This window comes from Symphalangus syndactylus, chromosome 8 (genome assembly GCF_028878055.3).
Source record: "Symphalangus syndactylus isolate Jambi chromosome 8, NHGRI_mSymSyn1-v2.1_pri, whole genome shotgun sequence".
NCBI classification, from domain to species: Eukaryota; Metazoa; Chordata; class Mammalia; order Primates; family Hylobatidae; genus Symphalangus; species Symphalangus syndactylus.
The window spans coordinates 68,830,482-68,841,548 of record NC_072430.2 but is presented as its reverse complement, the minus strand read 5'-3'; the positions used below and the strand labels follow the sequence as shown (position 1 = coordinate 68,841,548).

The 11,067-nt window shown below is 36.7% G+C and overlaps 1 long non-coding RNA gene across 1 annotated transcript in view; it reads right to left on the bottom strand.

The window, feature by feature from the left end:
- Positions 1-1,247: 1,247 nt before the first annotated feature.
- The window catches only part of LOC129487949 (uncharacterized), a 37,258-nt gene continuing 27,438 nt past the window's right edge, over positions 1,248-11,067 (bottom strand). The window contains exons 6-7 of the long non-coding RNA XR_008659525.2: positions 6,095-6,256; positions 1,248-1,461 (exon numbers count right to left, since the gene is read on the bottom strand). This is a non-coding gene — a long non-coding RNA (uncharacterized lncRNA). The remainder of the gene's footprint in view (positions 1,462-6,094; positions 6,257-11,067) is intronic.

The window sequence follows — 11,067 nt, the reverse complement described above, 5'->3', positions numbered from 1 at the left end:
TGCTACTGGGGCTGCTTGGAAGAGCAGGGAGCCTTCTGCAGTGACCCCACTTATGAAATCAAAACCTTATGCCATATTTCAGGACAATGAACCAATTAATATTGTTTCACATGTTTCCAAACAAAAACACGTACTACCTGAAAAAAAATGCGCACGCCTCAGCCATGACATCACTTAAAGGTAAGACTGTGTTCAGCCGGGCGCGGTGGCTCATTGCCTGTAATCCCAGCACTTTGGGAGGCCGAGACGGGTGGATCACTTAAAGTATAATAATAATAAAAAAAAATCTTTTACCAAAAGCACAGTTCACTCTCTTCATACACCTTGCATGTAAAACTTTTTTTTTAGTAGTTCCAATTACCTGTTATAATCCCACTTCTGATACCATCTGTTAAAATAAAAACTTTAACCAAATTAACTTTAAAGAAGTTTAATTTAGCAATGAATGATTCAAGAATCATGCAGCCCCCAGAATCACAGCAGATTCTGAGAGACTCCAGGGGCGCCTCATCGTCAGAATAAATTTACAGACAAAAAAGAGAGAAATGACGTACGGAAGTTGGAGGTGAAGTACAGAAAGAGCTGAATTGGTTTCAGGTTGGCATTTACCATATTGGAACAGTTTGAACACTCAGCATTGTAAAACTGGTTGAAGTACGGCTTACGTATTAAGTTAGGTTGCAGTTCGTCTACAAGGACTCAAATATAAAAGAACGGAGTCCTTCTCATACCTCATTTGGTTTTCTTTAACACCTGTCGTTTTTTTAATTGGATGTATTTGCCTAGAGATTAACACTTTCCTTATGATTTTCCATCTTTTTCTGTCGTTAGGTCACTACTTCCTTTTCAGCACTGGATGACAAAATAAGCCCCAGTTTGCCTAGATTCTAGGAAACCATCAGAAGGTCACTTGTCCTGAATGGAAGATGTACCAAAGGGGGTATCTTGGTAGTATGAGAAGGCTGTCTAGGGGTTCATGTTCAGGAAACCTCTGAAACAAACCTCCTTTAGCATGATGCTATGGAATTGCCACTTCAATTTGATGTCTCCTTTGGCTAAATCACAGAGCAGTTTCCAAGTCTGGGGCTAGTTATCTCCCCTTGCTTCCTTTGTTTCTGGCTGTCCTTGGGGATATTCCTTTCTTCAGATACCCACAATGCTTTCTGTGGGTTGAGGTGGAGATAGGTGTCCTGCCAGGCAACCCAAGATGATGGGGAAACTATTTGTCCAACTTCATATTACCTTTTTAAGTTAGAAACTGTGAGTCAGAGGAAAACTTTCTGCACTCTTGGTGATGGATAAACTTGGAAGAGAGGCGTCATGGATATGGTAGTCCAATTCTCTTAGCATCTGTTAGGTTTTTTACTTCTCTGTACCACAGGAATCATCTCCTTATATTTGAGTATTTAACTGCTAGGATGTTGCTGGTGATGTCAACATTGCACATTCGATTTTGGTTTTCTGTGGGAAGGAGTGAAGACAGTTTGCCTTTACATTACATATTCCTTTTCAATATGGTGAGCAAGTAGCACTGTTTATTGTACATATTTATAAGGTACGGTGTGATTTTTGACATATAAATGCCCTGAATAATAGATAAATCAAGCTAACACAGAAGTTTAATATTATGAATTCTTCCCCTAATCATTGCTCTAATAGAATCAATAAAAGCTTACAAAATTGAATTTTTATTCAGTTCAAAATACTTTCTAATTGCTTTTGGAGTTTTCTTTTTGACCACTGTTATTTTGCAATGTGGATTTAGTTTTCAAATATTTCTGTAGTTCATGGAGACATTTCTGTTATTTATTCCAAATTTAATTTCATCATTGTGAGAAAATAGTTTGGATAATTTGTTATTTTAAACATGTAAAGACTTATTTTATAGTTTACAATATGATCCCTACAATTATACTGAGTACACTTGAAAACAATATGAACTCTTGATTTTGCATGGTATCTTCTGCAATTATCAGTTAAGTCAAATTGTTCAAATTTTTGATATGCTTAATGATTTTTTCAGTTAAATAAATTTAAGGGCTATGAGTGCAGCTTTGTTACAAGGATATATTGCATATTGGTAAACTCTGGGCTTTTATTGTAAGCCTCACCCGAACAGTGTATCTTGTACCTATTAAGTAATTTCTCATCCCTCACTCTCCTCTTAGACTCCTACCCTTAAAAGTTTCCACCCTCTATGTCCACTGTACACCTTATTTTGCAATTCTATCAGGCTCCATTTCTTTTAATTTTAAACTCTGTCATTGGTTGTATAAAAGTTAAGAATTTCATGTCTGTTCAATAAATTGACTACTTTATCAATCATAAAATGATCTTAATTTCCTTTCACCTGAAATCTACCTATGGTGGTATTAATAACTCCAGATTTCTTTATAAAGTTTTACTTAAAAATGAATTTTATTGTGTATAAAGTATATGATACTATGATATTCAAATAGTGAAAAATTACTATAGTGAAGCGAGTTAACATATACAACATTGTACTTTGTTCTACATATTTTTGTAACCGTGTGCGGCAAGAGTAGCTATAATCTATTCAGTTAGTCAAAATCCCAAATATACTACATTATTTTTAACTATAGTCCTCCTCATATTGTAGCTTAGATCTCTAGACTTGTTCATCCGACGTATCTACTGTTTTATATTCTTTGACTTACATTTCTCATTTCTTGCCACTCCCCGACCACGCCCACGGTAACTGCTGTTTTATTTTCTCTTTATATATTACTTTTTTTAAAAATGCACTATTTTTCCTGTGTCTGGCTGATTTCATTTAGCATGTCTTCCTGGTTTATTCATGGCATGTCAAATGGCAGAATTTCCTTTTTGTAAGAATAGTGTCCTGGTTTATTAGAAAAGTGTTTTATGGACACTTTTATTAGAAAAGTGTCCTGGTTTATAAGAAAAGTGTTCCTCTTTTTATAAGAATAGTGACCTGGTTTATTCATGGCACGTCAAATGGCAGAATTTCCTCTTTTTATAAGAATAGTGCGATGGTTAATATTTTGTCACCTTGATTGTATTGAAGGATGTTGGGGTGACACCAGGTCATGGGGGTGACGAAGTCTAGCAGAGTCAAAGGAATGAGAAAAGACAGTTTGAGAGAGAAAGTGGGACCAGGGGACCATTGCTAAGTATGGAGACTGCAAAGGCCCCGAGCTCTGGAAGCCCAGACTATTCACTGGTGATCAAAGAAACAGGTGGTGAGAATGTGGGGGTCGAAAGGGCGTGTTGCATTAAGCACATCATTTACAGCTGTAATGGTTTAGCATATGCTCTGCTACATGAGATGATGGAGAGCAGGTTCTTTTAACTCAGGATACCATCAATCCTGGGAGAGCAAGGAGCAAGGAGCCAGCAAGTCTATTCCAGAGTCATGAGCCCCGGATTGTATCCAAGCCACGAGGGGTTTTATGCCCTGGGCTTATATTATGGTGTGTCAGGGTAGTCTTCCACCCTTTAGCACAGAGCTTGGTGTTCCAAAGGCCGTGAGGGGTTTTAGAACCTGGACCCCGGACATGTTCCAAGACTCTTTCACATTATGTCAGACATACAAGCCCCGCCTCAGCCTCTCTCCCAACACTCAGCTTTTCTCTCAACAAAGGATGCCTAGATAGCTGATTATTGTTTCTGAGTGTGTCTGTGAGGTTGTTGCCAGAAGAGATTATCGTTTGAGTCAGTGGACTCGGAGAGGTAGACCCCACCCTCTTTGTGGGTGGGCACCATCCAGTCGATTGCCAGTGGTAGAACAAAACGAGTGGAAGGCGGCAGGAGTTAAGCTGGCTTGCCGAGTCTTCTGGTTTTTATCTTTCTCTGTGCTGGATGCTTCCTTTCGTTCTTCCTGTCCTTGGACATCAAACTCCGGGTTCTTCGGCCTTTGAACTCTTGGACTTACACCGGTGTTTTGCTGAGGTGGGGGTTGGGGGGTCTCATGCCTTCAGCCACAGACTGAAGGCTGCAGTGTCGACTTCCCTACTTTTGAGGCTTTTGGACTCAGACTGACCCACTTCTGGCTTCTCCCTCAGCTTGCAGATGGACTGTCTGTGATGGAACTTCGCCTTGCCATCATGTGGGCCAGTTCTAATAAACCCCCTTTCATATATACATATATCCTATTAGTTCTGTCCCTCTGGAGAACTCTAATACAGATGGATTATATAGACATGTTATATATTTACATAGTTACATATATATGATTAATATAATACTTTTTAATGTTCTAACTTTATTTCTTGTTTATTTAGTCATAACTTGTTATCTGAGTGCTTGGTATAATGTTTACAGTATACACTTCATTGTTTTAAATATTTCAGCACAAGAGATGCATGAAAATGCTTGATATTAGTTGTAATTCAAACACTATTACATTACTAATACAATTTTGACATAAAATTGCTTTTTTCTTGTCTCATATGTGCCTGTGTATGTGTGTGTTTGTGCATGTTTGTGCATATTTCAGTTTCACCATTTCTTCATCTATTGGTGGACACTTAGGTTGTTCTTATGTTTTGGCTATTGTGAATAAGACGGTCAAGAACATCGGAGTGCAGAATTATTTAAAGGCGATACTTTTATTTCTTTTGGATATGTACCCAGAAGGATTGCTGGATTTTATGGTATTTCTATTTTTAAACTTTAAAAGACCTTCCCTTCCCTACTGTCTTGATAATGGCTGCACCAACTTAGACTCCCACCAGCACTGTACAAGGCTTCCCTTTTCTCCACACCTTTGCCAACCCTTTTTAACTCGTTTTTCTGATAATAGCTATTTTAATGGATGTGAAGCAGTTTTACATAGTACTTTTGATTTTCATTTCACTGATGATTAGTGATATTGTGTATCTTTTCATAAGTACCTGTTGGTGATTTTTAGATCCTCTTTGGAAATAAAACTATTTATGTGCCTTTGCTCATTTTTTGCTTTTGGGTCGTTTGTGTTCTTTATAAATTATGGATAGTAACTCCTTATCATATATATGGTTTGTACATTTTTCTTCAAATCTACTGACCACCTTTTCATTTAGTTGACCGTTTGCTTTGCATTTTGTAGGTTTGTTTTTGTAGACTACCATAGTACCACCACTTGCTTATTTTTGTATTTGTAGCCTGAGTTCTGAGACAATATTCAAAACATTATTGCTAAGGCCAATGTCAAAAACCTTTTCTTCTGTGCTTTTTTCTAAGATTTTTATGGTTTCACATCTTAGGTTTAGATATTGAATTTATTTTGAGTTTATTTTTGAGTATGGTGGAAGACAGTAAAATAAGGATCTAATTTTATTTTTTTAAATGTGAATATGCATTTTTCTCAATACAATTTATTGAAGATCCTAAGCTTTCCCTACTATTATGTGTTCATGATGCCTTTGTGGAAAATTTGTTGAACACATATATGTTTGAATTTATTTATGGGCTTTCTTCTCCATTCCACTGGGTCCAGATTTCTCTTCATTTGTTTTATCACAACATATGTTTTTCCATTCTTCTACTTTCTATCTTTACACTTAAAGTGTTTGGTTTTGGCAGCATATAATTTAGTCTTGCTGTTTAAATCTATTTTGAAAATGTATGCTTTCTTAATTCTGGAACTAATGCTATTTATATTAATGTGGGTTCTGTAAGGTTAGATATGAATCTATCGTCATGTTTTTGTTTGCCAATTCCTTATTTTTTTTAATCCTCTTCTGCTTTTTAGGATTAGTTGAATATGCTTTTAATGTTCAAATTTCTTCTTGTTCACTTAGACATAACTTTTGTTGCTTGAGTGTTTGCTATAAAGTTTACACTATAGGTCTTATTGTTTCACATTTTTACCGCACAAGAAATGCATAAACAAGCATACTGTTACTTGTAATTCAAACAACATTGTCTTTTACATGACTAGATCCCACAGAACCACAAACTACCATCAGAAAATACTACAAACACCTCTATGCAAATAAACTAGAAAATCGAGAAGAAATGGATAAATTCCTCAACACATAAACCCTCCCAAGACTAAACCAGGAAGAGGTTGAATCCCTGAATAGACCAATAACAGGCTCTGAAATTCAGGAAATAATTAATAGCTTACCAACCAAAAAAAGTCCAGGACCAGACGGATTCACAGCCAACTTCTACCAGAGGTACAAGGAGGAGCTGGTACCATTCCTTCTGAAACTATTTGAATCAATACAAAAAGAGGGAATCCTCCTTAATTCATTTTATGAGGCCAGCATCATCCTGATATCAAAGCCTGGCAGAGACACAACAAAAAAGGAGAATATTAGATCAATATCCTTGCTGAACATCGATGCAAAAATCCTCAATAAAATACTGGCAAACCGAATCCAGCAGCACATCAAAAAGCTTATACACCATGATAAAGTGGGCTTCATCCCTAGGATGCAAGGCTGGTGCAACATACGAAAATCAATAAACGTAATCCAGCATATAAACAGAACCAAAGACAAAAAGCACATGATTATCTCAATAGATGCAGAAAAGGCCTTTGACAAAATTCAACAGCCCTTCATGCTAAAAACTCTCAATAAATTAGGTGTTGATGGAATGTACCTCAAAATAATAAGAGCTATTTATGACAAACCCACAGCCGGTATCATACCGAACGGGCAAAAACTGGAAGCATTCCCTTTGAAAAAGGTCACAAGACATGGATGCCCTCTCTCACCACTCCTGTTCAACATAGTGTTGGAAGTTCTGGCCACAGCAATCAGGCAGGAGAAATAAATAAAGGGTATTCAATTAGGAAAAGAGGAAGTCAAATTGTCCCTGTTTGCAGATGACATGATTGTATATTCAGAAAACCCCCATCGTCTCAGCCCAAAATCTCAAGCTGATTAGAAACTTCAGCAAAGTCTGAGGATACAAAATCAATGTGCAAAAATCACAAGCATTCTTATACATAAATAATAGACTAAAAGAGAGCCAAATCATGAGTGAACTCCCATTCACAATTGCTACAAAGAGAATAAAATACCTAGGAATCCAACCTACAAGGGATGTGAAGGACCTCTTCAAGGAGAAATACAAACCACTGCTCAATGAAATAAAACAGGACACAAACAAATGGAAGAACATTCCATGTTCATGGATAGGAAGAATCAATACCATGAAAATGGCCATACTGCCCAAGGTAATTTATAGATTCAGTGCCATCCCCATCAAGCTACCAATGACTTTCTTCACAGAATTGGAAAAAACTACTTTAAACTTCATATGGAATCAAAAAACAGCCTGCATTGCCAAGTCAATCCTAAGCCAAAAGAACAAAGCTGGAGGCATCACACTACCTGACTTCAAACTATACTACAAGGCTACAGTAACCAAAACAGCATGGTACTGGTACCAAAACAGAAATGTAGACCAATGGAACAGAACAGAGGCCTCAGAAATAACACCACACATCTACAACCATCTGATCTTTGACAAACCTGACAAAAACAAGAAATGGGGAAAGGATTCCCTATTTAATAAATGGTGCTGGGAAAACTGGCTAGCCATATGTAGAAAGCTGAAACTGGATCCCTTCTTTACACCTTATACAAAAATTAATTCAAGATGGATTGAAGACTTACATGTTAGACCTAAAACCATAAAAACCCTAGAAGGAAACCTAGGCAATGCCATTCAGGACGTAGGCATGGGCAAGGACTTCATGTCTAAAACACCAAAAGCAATGGCAACAAAAGCCAAAATTGACAAATGGGATCTAATTAAACTAAAGAGCTTCTGCACAGCAAAAGAAACCACCATCAGAGTGAACAGGCAACCTACAGAATGGGAGAAAATTTTTGCAATATACTCATCTGACAAAGGGCTAATATCCAGAATCTACAATGAACTCAAACAAATTTACAAGAAAAAAACAAACAACCCCATCAAAAAGTGGGCAAAGGATATGAACAGACACTTCTCAAAAGAAGACATTTATGTAGCCAAAAAACACATGAAAAAATGCTAATCATCACTGGCCATCAGAGAAATGCAAATCAAAACCACAATGGGATACCATCTCACACCAGTTAGAATGGCCATCATTAAAAAGTCAGGAAACAACAGGTGCTGGAGAGGATGTGGAGAAATTGGAACACTTTTACACTGTTGGTGGGACTGCAAACTAGTTCAACCATTGTGGAAGACAGTGTGGTGTTTCCTCAGGGATCTAGAACTAGAAACACCATTTGACCCAGCCATCCCATTACTGGGTATATACCCAAAGGATTATAAATCATGCTGCTATAAAGACACATGCACACAATATGTTTATTGTGGCACTATTCACAATAGTAAAGACTTGGAACCAACCCAAATGCCCATCAATGATAGACTGGATTAAGAAAATGTGGCACATATACATCATGGAATACTATGCAGCCATAAAAAAGGATGGGTTCATGTCTTTTGTAGGGACGCGGATGAAGCTGGAAACCATCATTCTCAGCAAACTATCTCAAGGACAAAAAACCAAACACCGCATGTTCTCACTCAAAGGTGAGAATTGAACAATGAGAACACTTGGATAGAGGAAGTGGAACATTGCACACCGGAGCCTGTTGTTGGGTGGGGGAAGGCAGGAAGGATAGCATTAAGAGATATACCTAACGTAAATGAGTTAATGGGTGCAGCACACCAACATGGCACATGTATACATATGTAAGAAACCTGCACATTGTGCACGTGTACCTTAGAACTTAAAGTAAAACAAAATATATATAAATATATTTTAAAAATCAAAAAAAAGAAAGAAATGAAAAAAACTGCTATTTTCAAATTATCTGCTCTGCTTTACAGTTTTCAAACTTAGGTATGAATCTCTGGACAACATATAGTTTGATTTTACCTAACTGATGTGTGTTTTTGAAGTGTATTTCCTTTCATTATAATATAATAACTAATTGTAATACAATAAAATACATTATATATGAAACAATAAATGACTATCATGGTATAACTTTTAAGTAAAATAATTGTTTTTTGTATTATTGGTCAAATTTATTCAGAAACATCACATCTACAGAAAAAGCTAATTTACTAGGCAATTTAGTATTCTGTAATAGTAGTTGAGGTCGTTTTTCTTCATTCAGATGAAAAACATTAAGTCACAAAATTTTAATACTTCTAAGCAGCAAAATTCTGTGTGGTAGGGCAAGTCAGAATATTTATCTTCTGTTTTCCAGAAACATTTCTGTAGCTGATGGTGGTTAAATACATGAGAACAAATGAAATTCATCGTTAACATCTTATTTTATTATAATTACAGATAAGATATTGAAATATTTCTGCAAAGCACTTGCTGATGAATACATTGAATAATCAAAGCTTACATTTGAATGAGCTTTGCAAATTTGCTTAACTAAAATATTTTTTGATCCCCATACATATTAACACATCTTAGTAGATCCCACTCTAGATTGTAATGAATTAGTGTTTTCTCAACTACTTCGAAAATATTTTTTTCTGTAGTTGTTCCCAGATTATTCAGAGGTTCATTTCTAATTCACTTTTAACTTTGGATTAACTCTTTGGATATACAGCAATTGAGAAGTATCAGAAATATTTGCCAGTTTATTAAAAGCCAAAGCAAACAACTTGAAATTTTTTACCTTAATTTTAGCAGATTATTGATACTGTCCCAAACATTCTAAAATAAAAAAAAAAATCCTGCCATGACTCTCATTGGAAGGCTCGTAGTCCTTAAAGATTTAATTTTCTCTGGCTTTTCTAAGCTACCATGATTTAATTAAGCATCTGTCAACAACTTCCTGGCTTGGCTAACAACTCAGGCACTTAGAATACTGTTTTGGCTACATTTACTTTTTATTTGTTTATTATACTTTAATTTCTAGGGTACATGTGCACAACATGCAGGTTTGTTACATATGTATACATGTGCCATGTTGGTGTGCTGCACCCAATAACTCGTCATTTACATTGGGTATATCTCCTAATGCTTTCCCTCCCCCCTCCCCCCACCCCACAACAGGCCCCAGTATGTGATATTCCCCTTCCCGTGTCTAAGTGTTTCATTCTTCAATTCCCACCTATGAGTGAGAACATGCGGTGTTTGGTTTTTTGTCCTTGCGATAGTTTGCTGAGAATGATGGTTTCCAGCTTCATCCATGTCCCTACAAAGGACATGAACTCATCCTTTTTTATGGCTGCATAGTATCCCATGGTGTATATGTGCCATTTTCTTAATCCAGTCTATCATTGACGGGCATTTGGGTTGGTTCCAAGGCTCTGCTATTGTGAATAGTGCCGCAATAAACCTAAGTGTGCATGTGCCTTTATAGCAGCATGATTTATAATCCTTTGGGTATATACCCAGTAATGGGATGGCTGGGTCAAATGGTATTTCTAGTTCTAGATCTTTGAGGAATCGTCACACTGTCTTCCACAATGGTTAAACTAGTTTACAGTCCCACCAACAGTGTAAAAGTGTTCCTATTTCTCCACATCCCCTCCAGCACCTGGAAATTCTTAGATATTTCATTTTTACTTCAACTGTTGTTTTTATGTCAGTTGAGAATACAGTAACGGATGCTTAGTCTGGTAATTACATATATTGTATTCTTTTAGTACAGATACAGTGATATTGCATAATGAACGCAAAGGTTTGTTATAGAATTCAATGATAAAACACTCTTATTTGCCCTAACAGTGTGAGATTCATAGTCCGTATCTCTCTGTTTTTATGGCATGATGATTATAAATTAGTAATATTTTTGTCAATTAGTCAATTTAGTCAGGTATAAAGGAATGCCTGATGTTGGGTAATTTACCAAAGAGGTTTATTTGGCTCACACATGTGCAGCCTCTACAAGGCGCATGGCTATCAGAACCTATTCCTCATGAGGGTTTCCAGAAGTTACTCATGACAAAGTGAAGAGAGAAAGCATGTCATATGGCAAGAGGGGAACAGAGGGGGATGAGAGGTTTCAGACACTTTGTAACAACCAGATCTCATGAGAACTCATTCAATCCCACAGGAATGGCAACAAGCAATTCATGAAGGATCTGCCTCCTATGACCAAAACCTCTCCT